Consider the following 24,755-nt stretch of genomic DNA (forward strand, 5'->3'; position numbering starts at 1 on the left):
AAGCCACCACCAGTCATCTCTCCATAATGTGAGAGCAGCTGTTTTGTTTGGTAAAGCAATGGTGATTTTAGTGGGTAGATTTGTGCCATCTGCTTATTGGCCCTCTTGCAATTCTCCAAATTCCCTCTTCAAAACCCTTTTTTTTAATCAGATATTTATTTCAAAAGTAAACTTAATTCATAAAAATTTGAAAAGTAACATGGAAACTGTAGTGGAGATAATGGGAACTGCACAGGCTGGAGAATCCGAGATAACAAGCCGCGGAACTGGATGAACACAGCAGGCCAAGCAGCATCTTAGGAGCAGGAAGGTTGACTTTTTGGGCCTAGACCCTTCATCAGGTGTAGGCCCTAAACGCCAGCCCTCCTGCTCCTAAGAAGCTGCTTGGCTTGCTGTCTTCCTCCACCTCCACACCTTATTATCATGGAAACTGTAGTGATTGGAATGATGTTAGCCAGGTGGATTTCATAGAATGTGAGTTCCCTGAATTGAAGCTGTTTCTAAGATTCATAGAATCAAAGAATCCCTACAGTGTGGAAACAGACCCTTTGGCCAACAAGTCCACATTGCCCATTGCAGCATCCCACCCAGACCATCCCCCAATAACCTACACACCCCTGAACGCTATGGGCAATTTAGCACGGCCGATCCACCTAGCCTGCACATCTTTGGACTGTGGGAGGAACCCGGAGGAAACCTACGCAGACACAGGGAGAATGTGCAAAATCCACACTGACAGTTACCCGAGGCTGGAATCGAACCCAGGTCCCTGGAGCTGTGAGGCTGCAGTGCTAACCACTGAGCCACCGTGCCAATCCACCTAACCTGCACATCTTTGGACTGTGGGAGGTAACCGGAGCACCCGGAGGAAACCCGCACAGACACAGGTGTAAACTCCACACAGTCACCCAAGGCTGGAATTGAACCCGTGTCCATGGTGTTGTGAGGCAGCATTGCTAACCACTGAGGCACCGTGCCGCCCCAAATCTGTTAATCTGGTCCAATCAGGGACCCCTGGCTGACAGGCATAAACAGGAGTGTAGGGGGTTCTGCTCAGTCTAGGAGCCAGCTCTGAGCTACTGGTTCAGTGTCATCTACAATGCACATGTAAATAAAGGGTGGCTTGGTTCGGGAATACCTGTCTCTGTGGAGTTATTTCAGTGGTGACAAGGCAAAGGTACATCCCTCAAGAGAGTCTGCTCACAACAGTAGCCTTTGAGTTGAGATTAGCATTTCTGACATCATGCCACTATTTGGGAAGCTTGACTCTTTCGATCCTGCTGTCGAAGGCTGGGCCCAATATGTGGAAATAATGTCTTACCTATCCAGGCAAATGGCATTGGGGCAAAGGAAAACCATTGGGTAATTCTCCTGACAGCTTGTGGATCCACAGCTTTCTCAGTTATTGAAGCCTAAATTTCCCAGATGCACCAGATGGTAAAACCTTTCAAGAGTTGACAGATTTAGTTAAGCAATATCACAACCTCAATCTTCCTCTAATTCTGTTGGTCTTACTCGGCAGTTCAAGCACCAGGGGAATCTGTATTGAGATTTTTGATGAATTTAGGACAACTCACAGAGCATATTATTTTGGTTTAACCCTAAGTGAGATGCAGAGAGATCATTTGGTAAGTGGGAATGTTGATGCGACCATGCAAAAGTTCCCCTAACTGAAGCCCAACTGGACTTCAAACAGACACCACAACTGGCTTTATCGCGAGAAAGTGAAACAAATGGAGCTTATGAGTTACAAAGCATTCCGATGGAGGAGGACACCCTCACCAGGCCAAATGAGTTTGGGAAAACTCCGCTTGAGTGAAGGTAATTGTGTAGCCTCATATAGGACATATCCTGAACAGAGGGAACCCAGGTCAGTCCACCCTGAAACAAAGCCAAGCCTCAGCCAAGCTGCTCTAATTTTCTCAAGGATCTAGGCTGGCATGCCATTACTGTTGCTACCAGTGTGTGGACTTGGACAGCAAAAGAGATCTTATAGGCTATGAAATAACTGCACAGAGGCTGGTATTCCATCACCAAGTCACCCTTTATTTATGTGTGAACAGTACACGGGCTCTGATCAGCCAGCTCAGAGAAATTCCCTAGAGTGAGGAGACCTTCTGACAGTCCTGTCAGCCAGGGCTCCCTGATTGGACAACGTTATCAACTCCAATCAGGATCTCACATTCAATGAGACTCACCTGGCCCTGGTTGCAATCACTATATCCCAGCCATAACACCCTGCCCCTCCCCACCCCACCACCCCCTACCACCCCCAAAGTCCAGGGATATAGGCCTGTTCTTTCTCTTGTTTCTACTGGGACGTTTTCGCCCCATCTCTGATTCCTCTGACTCATCTCTGGCACGGGCGTGTATACCGGGCCGTAGCCCATCTCTTGCATCCAGAGAATCTCGGAAGAGCTTCTTCCTCTTCTTCCAGCAGTACCAGTATCAAGGCTGCATCCATCTTGAGGCTTCCTTGACACTTGACAGAAGGGGAGAATCCATGGTTCCTGACAGACTTTCTGGCTGTACTGAGGGGCCGACTATGTTTTGCTCCTGCCCCACTTGCAAGGTAACAGCTATCAGAGTGATCCACAGGTTTGATCAGGAATGCCTCACCTACTTGAACGTTGTAAGTCACGAGACCTGGCCTTGCATCAACCTCAGCTCGTACCCACAAAGGGCCATTTCCATGGTTACGACACAAAACTTTGCCCCCTGAATTGAATTGTCTCTCTCATTTACAGGAGTTGTGTGGGCGCCATTGGCATTCCTGCTGCTGTATCACCCTCCCTCCCCACGGCCCAGGAATATCAAGTTTATCCCACTGTGGAGGCTTCTGCCCATCAGCAACTCTGCTGGATCTATTCCTGTAGTTATGGGAGGAGTGATCCTCTAATTGAACAGGAATCAGGTGAAGCCTGGTTTCAATGTTTGGACTCTGGCAGACCATTGGGGTGGCATGGAGCTGTCCGAACATGCCGAATGCCATTTGACTTTAGGAAACAAAATTCTCTGCTGGCATGTCCCATTTTCCGTGACCAATACTTCTGGGAGTCCGTGTACCCCAAACAATGCTCGCAGCTTTTCAGTTGTCATCCATCAGTTAGCCAAATTAACTCTATGCGCGCCCAATCACTTTGAATGGGCATTCACATTGACCAGGAACATTGAGTCCATGAAAGAACCACCATAGTCTGCATGTAAGTGAGCCCAGCATCTACCCAGCCATTTCCACGAATGTGGGGGCACTGCCAGTGGCAAGTTCTGTCCTTGCTGGCATTCTGGGCACTGCTACATCAATGCAGCTAAGTTGGCATCCAATCTTGGCCACCTGACGTAATTCCTTGCCAACATTTTCAATTTGGGAACCCCTGGATGACCCTGGTGGAGCTCATCCAATATCTGGAGGTGACCTTTGCTTGGGACAATCAAACTCGCTGCCCACAGTAATACGTCGTTCTCTTCAGTGATCTGGTCCCATCAGGTCCACAAGGCACTTCTGTTTTCCCCCATTACCACTAGCTGTTTTGCTTTTGTCAGGGCGGGATCTTTTTGTGTCCACAGACAGATATTGTCAGCAGTGACTAGAAGGGTGCCAAGAAAGTTTAAAATCAGAACAGACTCTTCCAAGGGAGACGTAACACATTGAATATCTGCAAGTGGGAGGAGGCTCAAGGCATCCACATTTGCCACATGGCCTCTTGGATAGTTTTCTAACTCGTAATTGCATGCACTGAGATATGGGCCAAACACTGCATTTGACCAGAAGCTATGGGCGGCACAGCCTTGTCTTCTTTAAATAGCACCAGCATGGGCTTGTGGTCCATTACCATGACAAACTAACATCTGTAAAGGTGTTGTTAGAACTTTCTCACACCAAATCTTCCTTCTCTATCTGGGCATAATTGCATTTGACATCAACCAAATTCTGGGAAGCGTATGTTATTGGGCATTCCTCTCTTCTGGACCGCCAGTGAGCCAACACTATCCCCTGACTTAAAGGAAGAGGTATGCAGTGATTGGAATGAGGTCAGCCAGGTGGGCCCACAGAATATGAGTTCTCTGACTGGTGCTGTTACCCTGCTCTAATCATGGAGCCCTGGCTGACAGATATAAGCAAGAGTGTCGGGGGCTCTGCTCACCCTAGGAATCAGATCTGAACTAGATGGGTCAGTGTGACCTTCTATCCACATGTAGATAAAAGGTAACTTGGTAATGGAGTACCGGCCTTTGTGGAGTTATTTCAGAAATTATTTCCACTGAAAAATTATGGAATTCACAACAACATTCAACTTATCTCGATATAGCATATTCCACTATTAGGTGTCTGAATGTTTAATGTTTAGAATTTGCATTTCAAGTCAGTTATATAGCCTGAGAGCTCACTATTCATCATGTTCAATTCTGACATGTCTCAAAGTAATTTTACCTCTCTTGATGTTCATAATGTACATGCCTTGTCTAGCATACAGCCCTTGATTCTAGCATTCGGAGGACTGCAGTTAAAAACGCTTACTGGTGGCCTCTCTCCATTGTGTCTCTGCAGTTACTGACCCAAGCTTTACTGAGTCACTCACCACATAGACCTGGGCTCTGCAACACGCCAGTTTGCAACACTAGGTCGAGTACAGCTCTTTGCATGGGAAAACCAACAGGCTTTTGGCAAACCAAAGAGCACCTTCCATCATGTTGACGGTTCCTCAGCCTGTGTTGATGCTTGTCACAGTTGGTAACCCTGGGAACACCTTGTGGAGCAGAGAGGCCTGTGTCTTGATCTCTTTAGGGTGAACTCAACTGCATGTCTCTCCAGAGATAATGGGAACTGCAGATGCTGGAGAATCCAAGATAATAAAGTGTGAAGCTGGATGAACACAGCAGGCCAAGCAGCATCTCAGGAGCACAAAAGCTGACGTTTCGGGCCTAGACCCTTCATCAGAGAGCTCTGATGAAGGGTCTAGGCCCGAAACGTCAGCTTTTGTGCTCCTGAGATGCTGCTTGGCCTGCTGTGTTCATCCAGCTTCACACTTTATTATCTTGCATGTCTCTCCAGAGCTTCTTTGTAAATGCGCATTTCACAAGTTTGACAATGGTCTTTTCTACATCACAGCCATCTTGAGGGCAGTGTGCAGAGCATCCACTCAATATTCAGAGAACTCAGCATGCTTGCCTTCATTGTTAAGACCACAGGGATGTCATGTTGAGGTTGTACAGGACATAAAATAGGCCATTTCTGGGCTCTGGTCTCCTGCTATAGGAAGGATGTTACTAAATTGGAGAAGGTTCAGAAAAGATTTAACAAAATGTTGCTGGGACCAGAGGGTATGAGTTATAAGGATAGGCTGGATAGGCTGGGACCTTTTTCCCTGGAGCTTCGGAAACTGAGGGATAACCTTATCGAGGTTTGTAAAACCATGAAAGGCACAATAAGGTGAATAGCAAGGTCTTTTCCCTGTGGTGGTGGAGTTCAAAACTAGGGGGTTTATTTTTAAGGTGAGAAGAGAAAGACTTGAAAGGGACCTGAGGGGCAATATTTTTACACAGAGGATAGCTTGTATCTGGAATGAACTGCCAGAGGAAGCGATTGATGCAGTGACAGTTACAACATTCACAAGTACAAGAATAAGAAAGGTGAGAGGGATCTGGCCAAAAGCAGGCTGGTAGGTCAAGTTTAATTTGGTAAAATTGGGTCAGCATGGGTGAGATGGGCCAAATAGTATGTTTCTGTGCTCTGTGGCTCTATGGCTCTTTGGAGGCGTGGCTCCAGGGTGAGGGGAGCTTCTGGTTCGCCAGTGGCATCTTAAAGGGGCACAGCCAACATAGGTATGTCTGGTGGCCCTGGTCTGTACTAATCAAGGTAGCCCTCAGCTGGTTTTGAAATATGGCACCAGAGCCTTTGAGTCCTGAAAGTCCATCACCGAGATGGAGAATTTTTCTGCTCACACGCTCTGTAGGATTTGCGCAATATCTTGTTTGCAGATGATGGGTTGAAAATCATGTGATCACGTGAGATAACTCGGGCCATGGCAGAATTGATGAGCTCCAGCAGAGTCAGTGTAAACTGCGAGGTGGAAAACTCCAGCCTGAGATTGTTACAACAGGAACCTCACTTCAAAAAGTACTTCATTGGCTTCAGTAAGTCTGGAGACTTTTGGAGGTCATGAATAGCATGCTAAACACCCAAGATTTCCTCCCTTTCTTCTGATTTTCAAATCCGTCTCTGACCTCGGCACTCCCTTTCTAATCTTCCAGGCCCCCGCCCTCCCTACACAACATTTTGAGTTTTTTGTGCCACATCTGGCTTCACTGGTATTTGTGGTTTGAATCTCTCCACTGCATGTGGCAGCACTCTCAATCAGTTGCCTATGTCCTTAATTCTGAAATCTCTTCGTTAGAACCTCTCACCTGTCTTCACCTCACACAATTCTTACCCATCATGTCTCATTGGCCTTTTTCTTTCAGAGTGTACCTCTCTGATTGGTAAAGGTATGAAGAAAAATGGTGAGGAGGCGGGAGAACAAGGTTGAGAAACATATCAGACATGAGCAAATGGTGGAGCAGACTCGATGGGCCGAATGGCCTAATTCTGCTGCTATATCTTATGGACTTATGGACTGAGACAAAATGTTTGATCATCTGGCTGAGTGTTAGATTTTGTTCTACAACACTGCTGTGCAATACCTGGACCATTCCATTATGTTACAACTGCATGGTTATTATTGGTGTTAGATCTTGCCTCAGGCTTCACTGGCATTCAACAACAAAAATAGAAGTTGCTGGAAAAGCTCAGCAGGTCTGGCAGCATCTGTGAAGGAGAAAACAGAGTTAACGTTTTGGGTCTGGTGACCCTTCCTCAGAACTGGACCCGAAACGTTAACTCTGTTTTCTCCTTTACAGCTGCTGCCAGACCTGCTGAGCTTTTCCAGCAACTTTGTTTTTGTTCCTGATTTACAGCATCTGCAGTTCTTTCGGTTTTCATTGGCTTTCAGTTCTTTTCTCAGCAACCTGTTAGCTGGTCAGATCAGTGGCCAGCAATCATATCATGGAATACAGGATTTCAAAACACAGAACGTAGCCCCATTGCCTCCAAACATTTAACTCAATTGGCTGGACTGTTTGGTTTGCGATGCACAGAGGCCAGCAGTGTGGGTTTGATCCCCACATCATCTGAGGTTACCATAAAGGACTTTCCTTCTCAACCTCTCCCCTCAACTGAGACATGGTGACCCTCACGTTAAACCTCCACCAGTTGTCACTCTGTAATGAGAGAGAGCAGCCCTATGGTCTGGCGACTTAATTCAGCCCTCTAATGCTTTCCCCTTTCTTCCACAAAGACAAAACAATGTGCTGATATCAAACAAGCCATCTACAATCCGACCCCACCACCCAAGACATTTTTCCATCCCCACCCTTGTCTGCCTTCCGGAGAGACCACTCTCTCTGTGACTCCCTTGTCTGCTCCCCACTCCCCTCCAACCCCACCACACCCGGCACCTTCCCCTGCAACTGCAGGAAGTGCTACACTTGCCCCCACACCTCGTCCCTCACCCCCATCCCAGGCCCCAACAAGACTTTCCATATTAAGCAGATGTTCACCTGCACATCTGCCAATGTGGTATACTGCATCTGCTGTACCCGGTGTGGCTTCCGCTACATTGAGGAAACCAAGCAGAGGCTTGGGGACCGCTTTGCAGAACACCTACGCTCACTTTGCAATAAACAGCTGCACCTCCCAGTCGCAAACCATTTCCACTCCCCCTCACATTCCTTAGATGACATGTCCATCCTGGGCCTCATGCACTGCCACAATGATGTCACAACAAACAGCAACTCATATTCTGCTCAGGAACCCTGCAGCCCAATGGTATCAATATGCATTTCACAAGCTTCAAAATCTCCCTCCCCCCACTGCATCCCAAAACCAGCATAGCTCATCCCCGCTTCCCTAACCTGTTCTTCTCTCATTTTCCTATCTCTTCCTCCCAACTCAAGCCGCACCTCCATTTCCTACCTCCTAACCTTAGCCCCCCCCCCCCTTGATCTGTCTGTCCTCCCCGGATTGACCAATCCCCTCACTATCTCCCCACCTACACTCACCTCTACTGACTCCATCTCCACACCTTTAACTTGTCTGTCTCCTCTCCACCTATCTTCTCCTCTATCCATCTTCGATCAGCCTCCCCCTCTCCCCCTCCCCCTTCTCTGATGAAGGGTCTAGGCCCAAAACGACAGCTTTTGTGCTCCTAAGACGCTACTTGGCCTGCTGTGTTCATCCAGCTCCACACCTTGTTATCTCGGATTCTTCAGCATCTGCAGTTCCCATTATCTCTGAAACCATTTATCTTTTGTTTGGGCTTCTTTTTTGTTAACTTGTCAGTGAAGCAAGTTTTCTGAAGAAGTATCTAGGCCCAAAAGGTCAGCTTTCCTGCTCCTCTGATGCTGCTTGGCCTGCTGTGTTCATCCAGCTCTACACCTTGTTATCTCAGATTCTCCAGCCTCTGCAGTTCCTACTATCAATGAAGCAAATCACTCAGTTTTCACCTTAAAAACTCTATGTGCTATCTGGAGCATAATGATGAATGTGAATTATCCAATGCAGGTAGCACTATATTAATTAACGATCAGCTCAAACACTTATCCCAATTATTCATTTGTCTCTTAAATAATGACAACGCAGGTTGTTCACTTGATTTATACGCAGCTGCTGCAACTGGAATTGGGAATAATCCGTTTGCCTCTCAGTTCCTCAGATAAGGAATGAATCCCAAGAGCCAAATTCAAGCTGTGCCAGAAGAATAGTGAGCTGGATATTTGCCTGAAGCCATATTTAAGATGTTTCCTACATTACATCAGTCACTACACTTCAAAACATACTCCACTGGCTGTAAATCACTTTGGAAAATACATGCCCATGAAAAACACTATATAAAGAAAGTTATTTCTTTTGTACAGACTTAGCCTCGGCTATTTCGGGTGAGCATTTGGATCACCCCTACTTCCACACTGATAGAATCGTGTGCCTTTAATTGAGCACTATGCTTTTCAGTCATGCCTTATAATGCAAATAGATTCACCAATAGAAGCCAGGCTAATTTTTCAAATGGTAAATAATTCACAATGTACAAGGCTGTTGAGGGGGCAAGAGCTCAATATGAGCAGCCCAATAGAAGTAATAAAACACCAGGAACATAAAAGTTTGGTTGACAAGGGATTAAAACCATTTGGTCAGCAGTTGGAAAAACTGTGAGAAAATCACTTGGATACTTGAACTAAAGGGGACAAGGGGACAAACCACATACTGAATAGAAATCTCCACTATTGCCTTCAAGCCAGAAGTTCTGTGTTCAAGTCCCACTCTAGAGGCTCAAGGCTGACAATCCAGTGCATTATGGTTGTAATTCTGCACCATAGAGGGTGCTGTCTTTCATATCAGGCATTAAACAAGTATCCTCCTCAGCTCTCTTATATGGGCTTAAAACATCACCTGGCACTATCTTAGCAAAAAGCAGAGGATTTATTTCCAATGTCAGTTATTTTATGTCTCATGGATGCTGTGAGGAACTTGTTCATGACACCATTCCCATATCATAACATGTGACCTGAGTGCATAAAGGTCTCAGACTCCATCTTAACTGGGTTCACTTGCAGCACTAATGCTACACTTGTCCCCACACCTCCTCCCTCACCCCTATCCCAGGCCCCAAGATGACATTCCACATTAAGCAGAGGTTCACCTGCACATCTGCCAATGTGGTATACTGCATCCACTGTACCCGGTGCGGCTTCCTCTACATTGGGGAAACCAAGCGGAGGCTTGGGGACCGCTTTGCAGAACACCTCCGCTCAGTTCGCAACAAACAACTGCACCTCCCAGTCGCAAACCATTTCCACTCCCCCTCCCATTCTCTAGATGACATGTCCATCATGGGCCTCCTGCACTGCCACAATGATGCCACGCGAAGGTTGCAGGAACAGCAATTCATATTCCGCCTGGGAACCCTGCAGCTTAATGGTATCAATGTGGATTCAACCAGTTTCAAAATCTCCCCTTCCCCTACTGCATCCCTAAACCAGCCCAGTTCGTCCCCTCCCCCCACTGCACCACACAACCAGCCCAGCTCTTCCCCCCCACCCACTGCATCCCAAAACCAGTCCAACCTGTCTCTGCCTCCCTAACCGGTTCTTCCTCTCACCCATCCCTTCCTCCCACCCCAAGCCGCACCCCCAGCTACCCACTAACCTCATCCCACCTCCTTGACCTGTCCGTCTTCCCTGGACTGACCTATCCCCTCCCGACCTCCCCACCTACACTCTCTCCACCTATCTTCTTTACACTCCATCTTCGGTCCGCCTCCCCCTCTCTCCCTATTTATTCCAGTTCCCTCTCCCCATCCCCCTTTCTGATGAAGGGTCTAGGCCCGAAACGTCAGCTTTTGTGCTCCTGAGATGCTGCTTGGCCTGCTGTGTTCATCCAGCCTCACATTTTATTCACTTGCAGCATGATATGTTGATGTAAACTCCAAACTATTTGTTACCAAATAGCTTAATATTAGCCCAGCTGCTGAAGAGCCTGTGATTGTAATGTATGTATTGTCATGACAATGGATTGTCAACTGAATTACTTATGGATATGTTGAACTTTTAATTATTGCAGGTGTTTTCATAGAAATATCCTGTATGGATTGCATTGAGTGCCAATGAGAACAATGCAATGTCAGCCATGAAGGGTACCAAGGTAACTTGAGACACAATTTAAAAGGAAGAGATGCCATTTAAAAATCTGAACTGCATTAATTGAAATAACGAGGGGCTAATTGCACCATGTCAGCAGGAATCCTGTTTGCTGTGTTCAAGACTGGAAACACAATATATGTGAGTTCAAAATAAAGTAAATCTGGGTGAAAGATATGTTTGTATTTTACACCTCCAGGAAAACACAATGAAGGGAGTTAAAAGAAAGCGCCGGTAAGCCCCCTGGTCTCCATGTATTAGAGTGTTGTGGCCTGTTAGTGGGTTAGCCTGGAGCTCAGGTTTGCCTATTCTGAAGTGAGCTGTGAAGGGGTACCATTGAGAACTGCACCAGGCACGTGCAGGTAAAAAGGACCGACTGCTAAAAACAAGTCAAGGCAGCAAATTGAAAGAGAATGGACAAATATCTTCCAGTTAACTGTCGAACCAAGAATCTCCAACAACTTCCCAAGGACCAAAGCCAGTGCCACTGTAGCCATCTGATTTAACAACCATAATGTTTCATTATCTATTCATCATGACCATGTCAAAGACTGGTTTGTATATTTTGCAAATTTTACATTTTGGACCAGCATGGTGGCTCAGTGGTTCCCACGGCTGCTTCGCAGTGCCCGGGACCAAGGCTCAATTCCAGCCTCATGCAACACTCTGTGTGGAGTTTGCACATTCAGATAGTAAGCGCAATGGAATACCTCAGCAACAGAGCAATGGCCAGGTGCACACTGCAGTAACATGCTGAAGAAACTGTTAGAGATGGTCAGTACCAGGCAGAACTCAGATAAAGAGGCCACCTGCTAAAGGACATACTGCTGAAAGAAGCTCAAATCGGAAACAGGATAGATTCTGCTCAACATTTGGAAAACATAAAGTGATTGCTCACTTGATGACAGTGCTGCCTTGAAGTTCAGCAATCTTGAAAATGTTATAGTGTTGGGAAGGTTTGGGGAACCATGTTATTCGCAAATCCTGCTTAATTTGCATTCACGGACTAATGGCCCAATCATGCCCTATTCATTCACCGGTGCAAAAACAAAGAAGGTGACGCAGAGGTTTAGCAGAAGTACTCAGAATTATGGCAGTAAATAGTTAAAGATTATTTCTACTTATCGTATCTATTGATAAAGGAAAGAACTTGTATTTGCATAGCACAGGTCGCAATTGCAGACTGCTGTCCCCCACAACCACAATAGACCCCTTTGAAGCATTACACTGGAGGAAATGAGATAAATAATTTGCATACAGCAAGATCCCACAAAAAATACCACAATGACCAGACAATCAAATTTGACGATGGTTACTGTAGGATAAATGTTAACCAAGAAAGATAAAATTGGGATGAGAGCCATGCAAACAGGGTTAGAAAAAAACTCACATAAAGATTACAGACTACATTAACTTAAATGGGTCAGTGAAGTTAATTTGATGCTTTAAACGTAATGATATGTACATTTCAAGAAAAAAAACAAGTTTGAAAGACTCTATGAGAAGTTCAGGAGAAGGCATGAGGAGAAATTACTCCCATTTGGAGCTAGTGGTGCCAGGAATGACAGAGTGAATGTCCAGGCCCAAACCTTTTGAATAACAAACACTGTGGGTTGGGTATTAGACAGCCATACAACCATGTGACATTGGGCTGAACACTGCTGCAGACACAAGAGGAAGAAAAGGGTCTAGAGGGTCTAGACCCAAACCGTCAGCTTTCCTGCTCCTCTGATGCTGCTTGACCGGCTGTGTTCATCCAGCTCCACACTTTGTTATCGTGGAAGAAAAGGCTGCTTCTGTTTGCGGGACGCTTTCTAAGACCAGGTACGTTCATTCTGGGTTGGGCCTGGAGATTTGGACAGGGAAATGGCCATCATTTTGCTACAGCAGCGCAGTTGCCAAGTGGGCAGCCATTGCTGCCGGGAGGCTTCTCATGGCCACAATCAAGAACCCCATCACCGCCACCAGTACTGCAGAGAACCCACCGGGAGATCACCTGAGTATACCTGGCAGTCTCACCACCCGGTGACAGAGATTCCTCAGGTCAACAAATTGCTTATGGGTGGAGGAAGTTGTCATTTATGAGGCAATTAGTTGACTTAATAGGCTATTTAAAATCAAGGGGGTTTAAATGAGTGGGCTTCCGCACAGGTAGATGATTCATACTCCCTATTTGCAGCAGTGAAAGCCAAAATTAACACCAAGTTGCCCTGAATTCCCAAGAGAGTAATAAATTTTACCAACTGGTCCGTTCCACAGCAGTAATTAATACACATAGTCAGAACTGGCATTTCATTTAGTTTCTGCCATGTTCCCACAGTTGAAGCAGAGCATGGAGTTCTCCGGATATTCTGTCTGTTATTCCTCTTCCAACCAATACATCCAAACCTCAAAACATCCCCCATGGTTGGTGCAGAAAGACCACCCTTTCAGCGCACTCAACAAAGCATTGTACTCCACCAGGACCATTGTATATCGTATGGCTCCCAGTGCAGAGTCCACCCCAATAGAAATACAGATGACAATTCGGTGACTAGTCCAACTAAATCCTCCACTCCTGATAACCCACTCATTCCTTTAATGAAGAGAAGTTTGAGAATGTTAGGAATCAGCATGTCCATGAAAATTCCCACTAAACGAGTTCTTTCATCGGGACAGTACTTTGCATTTTCCTTCCTCAGAATGAACAACAATGTTGAGTGCTCCAGTGGCTTCATGGATGACTTTATCCAAGTTCAGGCACAAAAATAAAAGACACTTCAGAGAGGATTGGAAAGTGATCCAACTTAAGAATTGAGTTAATAGAACTTGTTTGGAAGGAAAAAGATTGAACAAGACCCTACCCAATTTACAAACCCGCATATATAAAGAACTTTTGGTTAGGAAGATTAATGCACTGACCTCAATGGTTGTTGATTAATTCTAACAGTAATCCATTAGCCCTGACATTGGATGTGATGAAGTAATGATAATGTTATTGCTCTACTAATCATCAGGCCCAGGCTAATGCTTCTGGAGAAATGGGTTTGAATTCTATCATTGCCAGTGGTGGCAATCCCTTTCGTAAAGGGAGAACTCATCTGGAATTAAATGTTATCCTAACGGTGTCAATGAAACCAGCGTCAATTATTATTAAAACTCCACCTTATATGTTGCTGTCCTTACCTAGTTGGTCTACATCCAGAGCAAAGCAGATTGACTCAGGAACAACCTAGCAAGTCATTCATTGAAGTGTAATTGAAAACAGACAACAAATGGTGGCCTTGCCAGCAAATCCCAAAGCTTATGAACCAGGTGGGCTTTCCCAAAGTGGTAGTTATCAGGTGATCATGTTGAAAGTGATCACCGGTATTAATACACCGGTATTGATCTCTTGGGGAGGTACGAAATGAGGTAGCTCAAGATTAATGCATGCTTGGTTATAATGGTTTCCAAGTGTAGAATCATAGAATTTTACAGAAGAGAAAGAAACCATTGTGTCTATACCAGCTCCCAAAAACTCCCCAGCTAGTCCCATTCTCCAGCCTCATCTCCATAGTCCTCTAAACTCACCACTTTCAAATACATATCCAGCTGTCTTTTGTAACTTCCTACAGAATCTGGTCCCACCATTCTCCAAGGCAGTGCATTCCATGTTGCAATGGCTATCTTGAGGAAAGAAGTTTCTCTTCATCTCACTCCTAGCTCTCTTGCTGACAACCTATAAATGTGACCGCCCCCCAGCTACCGACATATCAATGAGTAGCAACAGAATATCCCTCCATACCTTGTCAAAACTGTTCATAATTTTGAACACCTCAATTACATCACTTATTAATCTTCTCTGCTCCTCAGAAGATAAGTGCAATTTCTCTAATCTCTCCTTGTACCTTAAATCCCTCATTCCTGAAATCATTCTGGCACATCTCCTTTGCATTCTCTCTGGGGTTTTAACATTCTTTGACAAATAAGGTGCCCAGAACTGAATACAAGCCTCCAAATGGTGGTCTGACTAATGATTCGTAGAGATGCAGCATCACTTCCTTGCTTTTATACTCCCAGCCGCTATTTAGAAATGCAAGGATCCTATAAGCCTATGAGAGTAAACTGGTTGATGTGGTGTATATGGATTTCAGCAAGGCGTTCGATAAGGTTCCCCACAGTAGGCTATTGTACAAAATGCGGAGGAATGGGATTGTGGGAGATATAGCAGTTTGGATCGGAAATTGGCTTGCTGAAAGAAGACAGAGGGTGGTAGTTGATGGGAAATGTTCATCCTGGAGGCCAGTTACTAGTGGTGTACCGCAAGGGTCGGTGTTGGGTCCACTGCTGTTTGTCATTTTTATAAATGACCTGGATGAGGGTGTAGAAGGATGGGTTAGTAAATTTGCAGATGACACTAAGGTCAGTGGAGTTGTGGATAGTGACGAAGGATGCTGTAGGTTGCAGAGAGACATAGATAAGCTGCAGAGCTGGGCGGAGAGGTGGCAAATGGAGTTTAATGCAGACAAGTGTGAGCTGATGCACTTCGGTAGGAGTGACCAGAAGGCAAAGTACAGGGCTAATGGTAAGATTCTTAGTAGTGTAGATGAGCAGAGAGATCTCGGTGTCCATGTACACAGATCCTTGAAAGTTGCCACCCAGGTTGACAGGGCTGTTAAGAAGGCATACAGTGTTTTAGCTTTTATTAATAGAGGGATCAAGTTCTGGAACCAAGAGGTTATGGTGAAGCTGTACAAAACTCTGGTGCGGCCGCACTTGGAGTATTGTGTACAGTTCTGGTCACCGCATTATAAGAAGGATGTGGAAGCTTTGGAAAGGGTGCAGAGGAGATTTACTAGGATGTTGCCTGGTATGGAGGGAAGGGCTTACGAGGAAAGGCTGAGGGACTTGAGGCTGTTTTCATTAGAGAGAAGAAGGTTGAGAGGTGACTTAATTGAAACATATAAAATAATCAGAGGGTTAGATAGGGTGGATAGGGAGAGCCTTTTTCCTAGGATGGTGATGGCGAGCATGAGAGGGCATAGCTTTAAATTGAGGGGTGAAAGATATAGGACAGATGTCAGAGGTAGTTTCTTTATTCAGAGAGTAGTAAGGGAATGGAACGCTTTGCCTGCAACGATAGTAGATTTGCCAACTTTAGGTATCATTAAAGTCGTCATTGGACAAGCATATGGACGTACGTGGAATAGTGTAGGTTAGATGGGCTTAAGATCGGTATGACAGGTCGGCACAGCATCGAGGGCCGAAGGGCCTGTACTGTGCTGTAATGTTCCATGTTCTATGTTCTATGTTCTGAACAATTATTTCATCTTGCCTGGCCACCTTCCAAGAATTAAGCAGATGAACCACGAAGTCCTTCTGCTCCTGTGCCCCCCCCAGTGCATGAACATTTTCATCATCAAATTGCCCGCAGACCATATTTGAGCAAATGACTAACTTTGGTCCTGCCACAGTGGATGGGCTGTTTCTAAGCTTGGAAGCAAAGTAGAGAATGTTCATGTAATTCTGACTCCAACATATATTCCCATCGGGTGCAGGGACCAGACAGAATGGGCAAATATAAACAAAGTTAATAAAACATTGAAATACCAATCCATTAAGTCACTGCAACTCACTTTCTCCTACTCGTTTGTCATGATTGTGCAACAAGGACATACCAACCAGCAAAGCAAATTTTTGTTTCCATTTATTCATTCACGGGATGAGGGCATCATTGACCAGGCAGCATTTATTGCCTGTCCCTAATTTCCCAGAAGGCAGCTAACCATATTGCTGTGGATCTGGAGTCACATGTAGGCCAGACCAGGTAAGGATGGCAGTTTCCTTGCCTAAAGAATATTAATGGACCAAAAGGGCTTCCCCCCAACAATCGATTCATGGTCATTATTAGACTCTTCAATTCCAGATATTTATTGAATTCAAATTCCACCATCTACCATGGCAGGATTCAAACCCGGGTCCCCAGGACATTCTGGGTTAACAGTTCGGTGATAATACCACAAGGCCACACCTCCCCCATCAAAACAAGAAGCAAATTCTAAGCTCCAGACAGTGTGGCGAGCTGGGACCACCTTATGGAACATTCTTCATAGTTAAAGAATAACTAAATACTTTAATTTATTCACTACCTTGTTGGCTCCAAAGCATTTGGGAAAGTTATCATAACAATATAATTAATGTTGTGGGATAATGTTCTATACACTCTTAAGTGAGGATAAATTTTCATCATTTTGAGACGGACACAGTCATTAACATGTCTGGCAAACCTTTGTATTTTGTGAAAGAAAGGAGGAGTAGATCTGAATGGCAGGAATGTTAGTTCTACAACAATTGTTCTCCCGAATGTAGTCTATATTTGTCTGCTTTGTACTCACAAACGATGTAAGAGATCACATGTTTTTCATTTGTTGGGGCTATAAATTGACAGGGAAGTTACACTGCTAAAACTGTGATAACAGGAAAGATTTTGCAAATTAGAAATGGAATGTTTCATTTGGTTAAGCTGTGCAATGCGAAAAGGCCTTGATGGAAGTACAGTGGTTGCAACAAAGTCAGCCAGATGGACCTCATTGAATATGAGTTCCCCAACTGGGGCTGTTAATCTGGTCCAATCAGGGAGCCCTAGCTAACAGATAAGCACAGGAGTGTCAGAGGTTCTGTTGACTCTGACAGCTAGCTGTGAGGGAGCTGGATCAGTGTTAAGTATTACAGACATGTAAATAAAGTATGACTTGGTGATAGGATACCGGTTTCTGTGGAGTTATTTCAGGGTGCAGTATTAGACAGAATTCAAAACTGATTGGCATGAAGAAAGTTTTGAGTTAAGGAAATTCTGCCCAATAATAGCCTTTTGATGTGTTGAGCTGTGGACAGCTGTAGTACCAAGAGCTGCAAAGTGGAAAACATCCAGAGTCTGCAAACAGAAATCAATTATCTCCTCACGCTGTCTCTCGTTCTCCATTTATTGGAAGAACAAATTTATACAAGGAAAGACAAAATTCGCTCAATCAACCATTGAATCAGAAGGTAATTGGTTAGCTTGTAAGGTTGATTTATGATGCAGACTTATGCCAACAGTATGGATACAATTCCCAAACCAGTTGAGGTTATCATTTAGGATTCTCTTTCTCCCTTGCCTAAGCTGTGATGATACCAGCTGTCTGTTTCTGAGAAAAAACCATCCCCATGATCTTCTGGGGCAACGGTGACTTTATCTTTACAAGCTAGAGCATGATATTGTTGCAAAATTCAAAGGGACTGTGAGGGAGAACAAATTTTCACCATGTGGGCCAGACTGTTGATCTTCTGAATTTTATTCCCTCACCCATGGTGGTGAGCTAAATTGTTTGTCTTTTGTCTGTCTTAACTGTGTCATAGACTCATAGCTATAGAGATGAACAGCACAGAAAAAGATCCTTCGGCCCAACTCGTCCATGCCGACCAGGTATCTTAGATTAATCTGGTCATATTTGGCAGCATCAGGCCCATTTTGCTCTAAAACTTCCCAATTCATGTAACCATCCAGGTGCCTTTTAAATGCTGACATTGTACCAGTCTCCACCACTTCCTCTGGCAGTTCATTCCATACAAGCACCACCCTCTGTGTGAAAAAGTTGCCACTTAGGTTGCTTTTTAAACCTTTCTCCTCTGGTTTTGGACTCCTCTAATCTGGGGAGAAAACATTGGCTAGTCATTCTATCCCTGCCTCTTATGACTTTTATAAACCTCTATAATTTCACCCCCTCAGTCTCCAATGCTCCAGAGAAAATAGCCCCAGCCTATTCAGTTGCTCCCTGCAGCTCAAACTCTCCAACTCTGGCAACATCCTGGTAAATCTTTTCTGCACCCTTTCAAGTTTAACAACATCTTTCCTATAGCAGGGAGACCAGAATTGAACACAGTATTCCAAATGTGGCCTAACCAATGAGTTGTATCGCTTCAGCATGACATCCCAACTCTTATACTCAATGCACTGCCCAATAAAGGCAAGAGTACGAAACATCTTCTCCACTATCTTGACTACCTATGGTTCCACTTTCTAGGAACTATGAACCAGCACCCCAAGATCTCTTTATTCGGCCACACTCCCCATTAAGTATATAAGCCCTGCCCTGATTTGCCTTTCCAAAATGCAGCATCTCACATTTATCTCAATTAAACTCCATCTGACACTCCTCAGTTCCTTTGCCCATCTGATCAAAGTACTTTACTGTATGTGTATTTGGGGTTTTGAAGGGGAATGGCTTAAGTTGCATAAATTAGAACTCCTTTGTCTTCCCTGCTCTTGTTAAGATTGTAAGTTATGATAAATAATTCTCTTTTCTATTACTGAAGAATCTGGTGTGAACTGTTTTTGACCTGAATAGCAGTCAAGCAGGCAAATTGGTAACTTTATAAAACAAAGAAATGCTGGAGATCTGAAACAAAAAGACGGAAATTGCTGGAGAAACTCAGCAGGTCAGGCATCATCTGTGTAAAGAAAGCAGGGTTAATGTTTCAAATCCAATGACCTTCCTTCAGAATGGGAGTTCTCAACCCAAATTAGTATTTTTGGTGGACACGTTGAGATTTTTAGCATGATATAACTGTGGAACAGTGGGACATGATCATTGACACACTCTTTCCAGTTAAGTTGTAGCATAGTAGAAAGGTTTGCCCAAATACATTTTAGTGGAGGCTGAAGTGAGAAGACATCACTTGACCCATCCAAGATAACAAAGTGTGGAGCTGGATGAACACAGCAGGCCAAGCAGCATCTCAGGAGCACAAAAGCTGACGTTTCGGGGCTAGACCCTTCATCAAGGGTCTAGGCCTGAAACATCAGCTTTTGTGCTCCTGAGATGCTGCTTGGCCTGCTGTGTTCATCCAGCTCCACACTTTGTTATCTTGGATTCTCCAGTATCTGCAGTTCCCATTATCTCTGATCACACTTGACCCATCCAGCCTGTTCTCTCCAGAGGGCTTTCTCATTATTCTATCAGGAATGTTCATTTAGGTCTTTTGGTCCCTCTGATATGATGTACAACCCAAAAAGATCACAGCCCATCTGATTTTAGCCTTTACTCTACTTTTCTGCCTGTTCCCCGTAACTCATGACTCCCTTGTAGATCAAAGTACAGCCTAGCTCAGTCTTGAATACATTCACTGGCCCAGTCTCCTGTGCTTTCTAGCTCCTCATATCTGTTGATGCCTGATTGAAATGGACAATAGGATCCTTCGATGCTATGTCCGCATGAACTTCAAATGCTATCAATTATTAAGGTCTTAATGCTGATAAATCTTTTTATGCATTTTTCAAAGTTGGAAGAGATGTGAAAGAAATGTCCTTGACAAAAGATGAGAACAATGTAGCAAATAGAAATACGTAAACGTTGAAACAGAGAAGATAGGAGCAGGAGTGGGCTGTTCGACCCCTCAAACCTGTTCCACCATTCAAGAGCTATATCTACCACCTTCTCAAAAATGTAATCTTTTCTCCTTACAACTTGCTCACCACTCACTGAGTGAAGAGATTTCTCCTTGTCTCAGTCTGAAAAGGACTAAAATCTTTGTTCTAGCCCTGACTCTATTTGAATTTCATGTGACATTTACAGCAGAAAGCCAAACAAGTAGACTAGAGCACAGCCAAAATCTAGGAGGTCCCAAGGTGCCTCTGCGCAAGAAGCTCTCTTTTCAAGCCCCAGGATTGAGGAGCACTCATAATGTGACAAAACAGGTCAAGTGTCACATTGTAAATCCTTCCGTACATGCCAATGACAGGTGGGAAGATGAGAGAGGTTCCTGGTCAGAGATGTGAAAGAAAGAACATTGGAGCATCCAACATCACCATCCTTGTCTTCTTGCTGCAACATACATGTTAAAATGCTTGCTGTCACAGTGATATAAACAACATGAATTGTAACATATCACCACCGCAACCACCACTGTTGATGATCCCGAGGCAAGACAGCACTGTCCGAAGTATCATTGTAGTGAGAAGGTCATTAATGCTAAGATAACAAAGTGCGGAGCTGGATGAACACAGCAGGCCAAGCAGCATCTGAGGAGCACAAAAGCTGACGTTTCGGGCCTAGACCCTTCATCAGAGAGGGGGAAGGGAAGGGTGTTCTGAAATAAATAGGGGGAGGCGGATCGAAGATGGATAGAGGAGAAGATAGGTGGAGAGGAGACCGACAAGTTACAAGGGCAGGGATGGAGACAGTAGAGGTGAGTGTAGGTGGGAAGGTAGGGAGGAGATAGGTCAGTCCGTGGAGGACTGACAGGTCAATGGGCGGGATGAGGTTAGTAGATAGGAAATGGGGGTGTGGCTAGAGGTGGGAGGAGGGGAAGGTGAGAGGAAGAACAAGTTAGGCAGGCGGGGGCGAGCTGGGCCAGAAACATCAACTTTTCTGCTCCTAAGATTCATGGCCTGCTGTGTTCATCCAGCTCTCCCTCCGCTCTAATCCCAACCTCGCTGAGGCCAGATGCCAACTCATCGACAGCTCCTCCTACCGCCCCCTGGATCGTGACCCCACCCCCAAGCACCAAACTATCATCTCCCAAACTATCCACAATCTCATCACCTCAGGTGACCTCCCACCCACAGCCTCTAACCTCATTGATCCTCAACCCTGCACTGCCCGCTTCTATCTCCTTCCCAAAATCCACAAACCTGACTGCCCTGGTCGACCTATTGTCTCCGCCTGCTCCTTCGTTATCTCGGATTCTCCAGCATCTGCGGGTCCCATTATCTCTGATACAATTTTAACCTCACTGCGAAGCCTCTTTCAGGGATGCCGAACCTGAAAAAGTTACCTCCTCCCTCCGGACAAACGTCAGGGGATCTCTCTCCCACTGCAACTCTCTTGTAATCTCTTCAGCCTTGAAACTGCTCGACCATGTCCTGAAGCAAACCAGGTACCACAGCCATATCACCTTCCTCAGCACCTGCCTATGGAACCAGATCATCCCCAATGGACTACAGTCCACATTCAAGCCTTCCCAATTTGGCCCCAACCGTGACCATATCTACATCCAGAACATCGAGACCCTTCAGCAACGTTTCTCCCTGCGAGTCCTGAAACACACACTCGCAGCCATGCGCTGGCATCTCCAGGCACTGCAATCCAGCCTGCCCCAGCTCAGAGCCTGCCTCTCCCAGGCCTGCAAAGGACCTCTCCTGTTTTTTATCCTCCGCAGGATCCACAAACTGAACACCCAGTTCTACTCAGCTTTACTGGACACTAAAAACCGTAAGTACAACAAACTCACTGGTCCCTGCCACGTTAAACGGGCTTCGTCCACATCCCCAGCCACACCGAGGATCTTCCCCACAATGTACCCACCGCCATTGGCCATGAGGCCACTATCGGTGAACCCGCAGGTGACGTCACATCCGCCACCACTTCTGGGACCGCGAACACCATCGCTGCTGAAGCCACCGCCTCCACTTCCGCAACCAACACCACAGACATTACCATCACCGCTACTGCCACCGCCTGCCCTGCTCTGCCCACCACCGACGCTGCTTCACCCGTCACGGACGCCAACAGAACTCCGCCCACCGATGACACAATCCCGCCCACAGCCTCCACAGCCAGCAGCTCCAGAGAAGACAGCCACACCGAGCCCTGCCGAATCTTCACCATCCCCCCAGACCTCCCACTGACTGAGGACGAACGGTCAGTCCTTAGCAAGGGGCTCACCTTTGCCCCCTACAACCACACATCAACGAATACCAGTCACGGTTGGACATAGAGCAGTTTTTCCGCCGCCTTCGCCTCCACACCTACTTCTTCAAGCGGGAGCCTAACCCTCCCTCCACTGATCCCTTCTCCCACTTCCAGAGCACCCCCTCCTCCTGGACACCACCCCAAGGCCTCCTACCTTCCCTCGACCTCTTCATCTCCAACTGCTGTTGAGACATCAATCGCCTCAACCTCTCCACCCCTCTCACCCACTCCAACCTCTCCCCACAGAACGCGCGGCCCTCCACTCCCTCCGCTCTAATCCCAACCTCGCTGAGGCCAGACGCCAACTCATCGACAGCTCCTCCTACCGCCCCCTGGATCGTGACCCCACCCCCAAGCACCAAACTATCATCTCCCAAACTATCCACAATCTCATCACCTCAGGTGACCTCCCACCCACAGCCTCTAACCTCACTGATCCTCAACCCTGCACTGCCCGCTTCTATCTCCTTCCCAAAATCCACAAACCTGACTGCCCTGGTCGACCTATTGTCTCCGCCTGCTCCTGCCCCACCAAACACATCTCCACCTATCTGGACTCCATTTTCTCCCCCTTGGCCAGGAACTCCCTATCTAAGTCCGTGACGCCATCCACACCCTCCACCTCCTCCAGAACCTCCAATTCCCTGGTCCCCAACACCTCATTCATACTATGTGCATCCAGTCCCGATACACCTGCATTCCTCATTCAGATGGCCTAAAAGCCCTCTGCTTCTTCCTGTCCTGTAGACCCGACCAGTCCCCCTCCAATGACACCCTCATCAGCCTAGCCAAACTCGTCCTCACCCTCAACAACTTCTCTTTTGATTCCTCCAACTTCCTACAGACAAAGGGGGTGGCCATGAGTACCCACACGGGCCCAAGCTATGCCTGCCTCTTTGTAGGTTACATGGAACAGTCCCTCTTCAGTACCTACGCTGGCCCTAAACCCCACCTCTTCCTCCGTTACATTGATCACTGTATCAGCGTCGCCTCATGCACTCACGAGGAGCTCGAACAGTTCATCCACTTCACTAACACCTTCCACTCCAACTTCAAGTTCACCTGGACTATCTCTAACACCTTCCCCACCATCCTGGACCTCTCTGTGTCCATCTCAGACAATCACCTGGAAACCAATATCCATTTCAAGCCCACCGACTCCCACAACTATCTGGAATATGTCTCCTCCCACCCACCTTCCTGCAAAAATTCCATCTCCTATTCCCAATTCCTTCGCCTCTGAAACATCTGCTCCCACGAAGAGGCAGTCCACTCCTGTACATCTCAGATGTCCTCGTTTTTCAAGGACTGCAACATCCCCCCCGCAGTGGTCGAGAACACTCTCGACCATGTCTCCAACATTTCCCGCAACTCGTCCCTCACTCCCCGTCCCTGCAATAACCACCAAAAGAGAATCCCCCTCATCCTCACATACCACCCCAACAACCTCCGGATCCAACGCATCATCCTCCGACACTTCCGCCATCTGCAATCCGAACCCACCACCAAAGACATTTTTTCCTTTCCCCACCCTTATCTGCTTTCCGGAGAGACCACTCTCTCCGTGACTCCCTTGTCTGCACCACACTCCCCTCCAACTCCACCACACCCGGCACTTCTCCTTGCAACAGCATAAAGTGCTACACTTGCCCCCACGCCTCCTCCCTCAGTCCCATCCCAGGACCCAAGGAGACTTTACATATCAAGCAGATGTTCACCTGCACATCTGCCAATGTGGTATACTGCATCTGCTGTACCTGTCGTGGCTTCCCCTACACTGGGGAAACCAAGCGGAGGCTTGGGGACCGCTTTGCAGAACACCTCCGCTCGGTTCACAATAAACAGCTGCACCTCCCAGTCACGAACCTTTTTAACTCCCCCTCCCATTCCTCAGACGACATTTCCATCCTAGGCCTCCTGCAGTGCCATGACGATGCCACCCGAAGGTTGCAGGAACAGTAACTCATATTCCGCTTGGGAACCCTGCAGCCATATGGTATCAACGTGTATTTCACCAGCTTCAAAATCTCCCCTCCCCCCACTGCATCCCAAAACCAGCCCAGCTCGCCCCCACCTCCCTAACGTGTTCTTCCTCTCACCTATTCCCTCCTCCCACCTCAAGCTGCACCTCCATTTCCTACCTACTAACCTCACCCTGCCCCCTTGGCCTGTCTGTCCTCCCCGGTCTGACCCATCTCCTCCCTACCTCCCCACCTACACTCACCTCTACTGGCTCCATCCCCACCTCTTTAACTTGTCTGTCTCCACCTATCTCCTCCTCTATCCATCTTCGATCCACCTCCCCCTCTCTCCCTCTTTATTTCAGAACAC

The 24,755-nt window shown here is 46.4% G+C and overlaps 1 protein-coding gene across 4 annotated transcripts in view; it reads right to left on the minus strand.

The window, feature by feature from the left end:
• The window catches only part of sema3b (sema domain, immunoglobulin domain (Ig), short basic domain, secreted, (semaphorin) 3B), a 414,455-nt gene that overhangs the window by 359,508 nt on the left and 30,192 nt on the right, over positions 1-24,755 (minus strand). The window lies entirely within an intron of this gene.

This window comes from Stegostoma tigrinum, chromosome 11 (genome assembly GCF_030684315.1).
Source record: "Stegostoma tigrinum isolate sSteTig4 chromosome 11, sSteTig4.hap1, whole genome shotgun sequence".
Taxonomy (NCBI): Eukaryota; Metazoa; Chordata; class Chondrichthyes; order Orectolobiformes; family Stegostomatidae; genus Stegostoma; species Stegostoma tigrinum.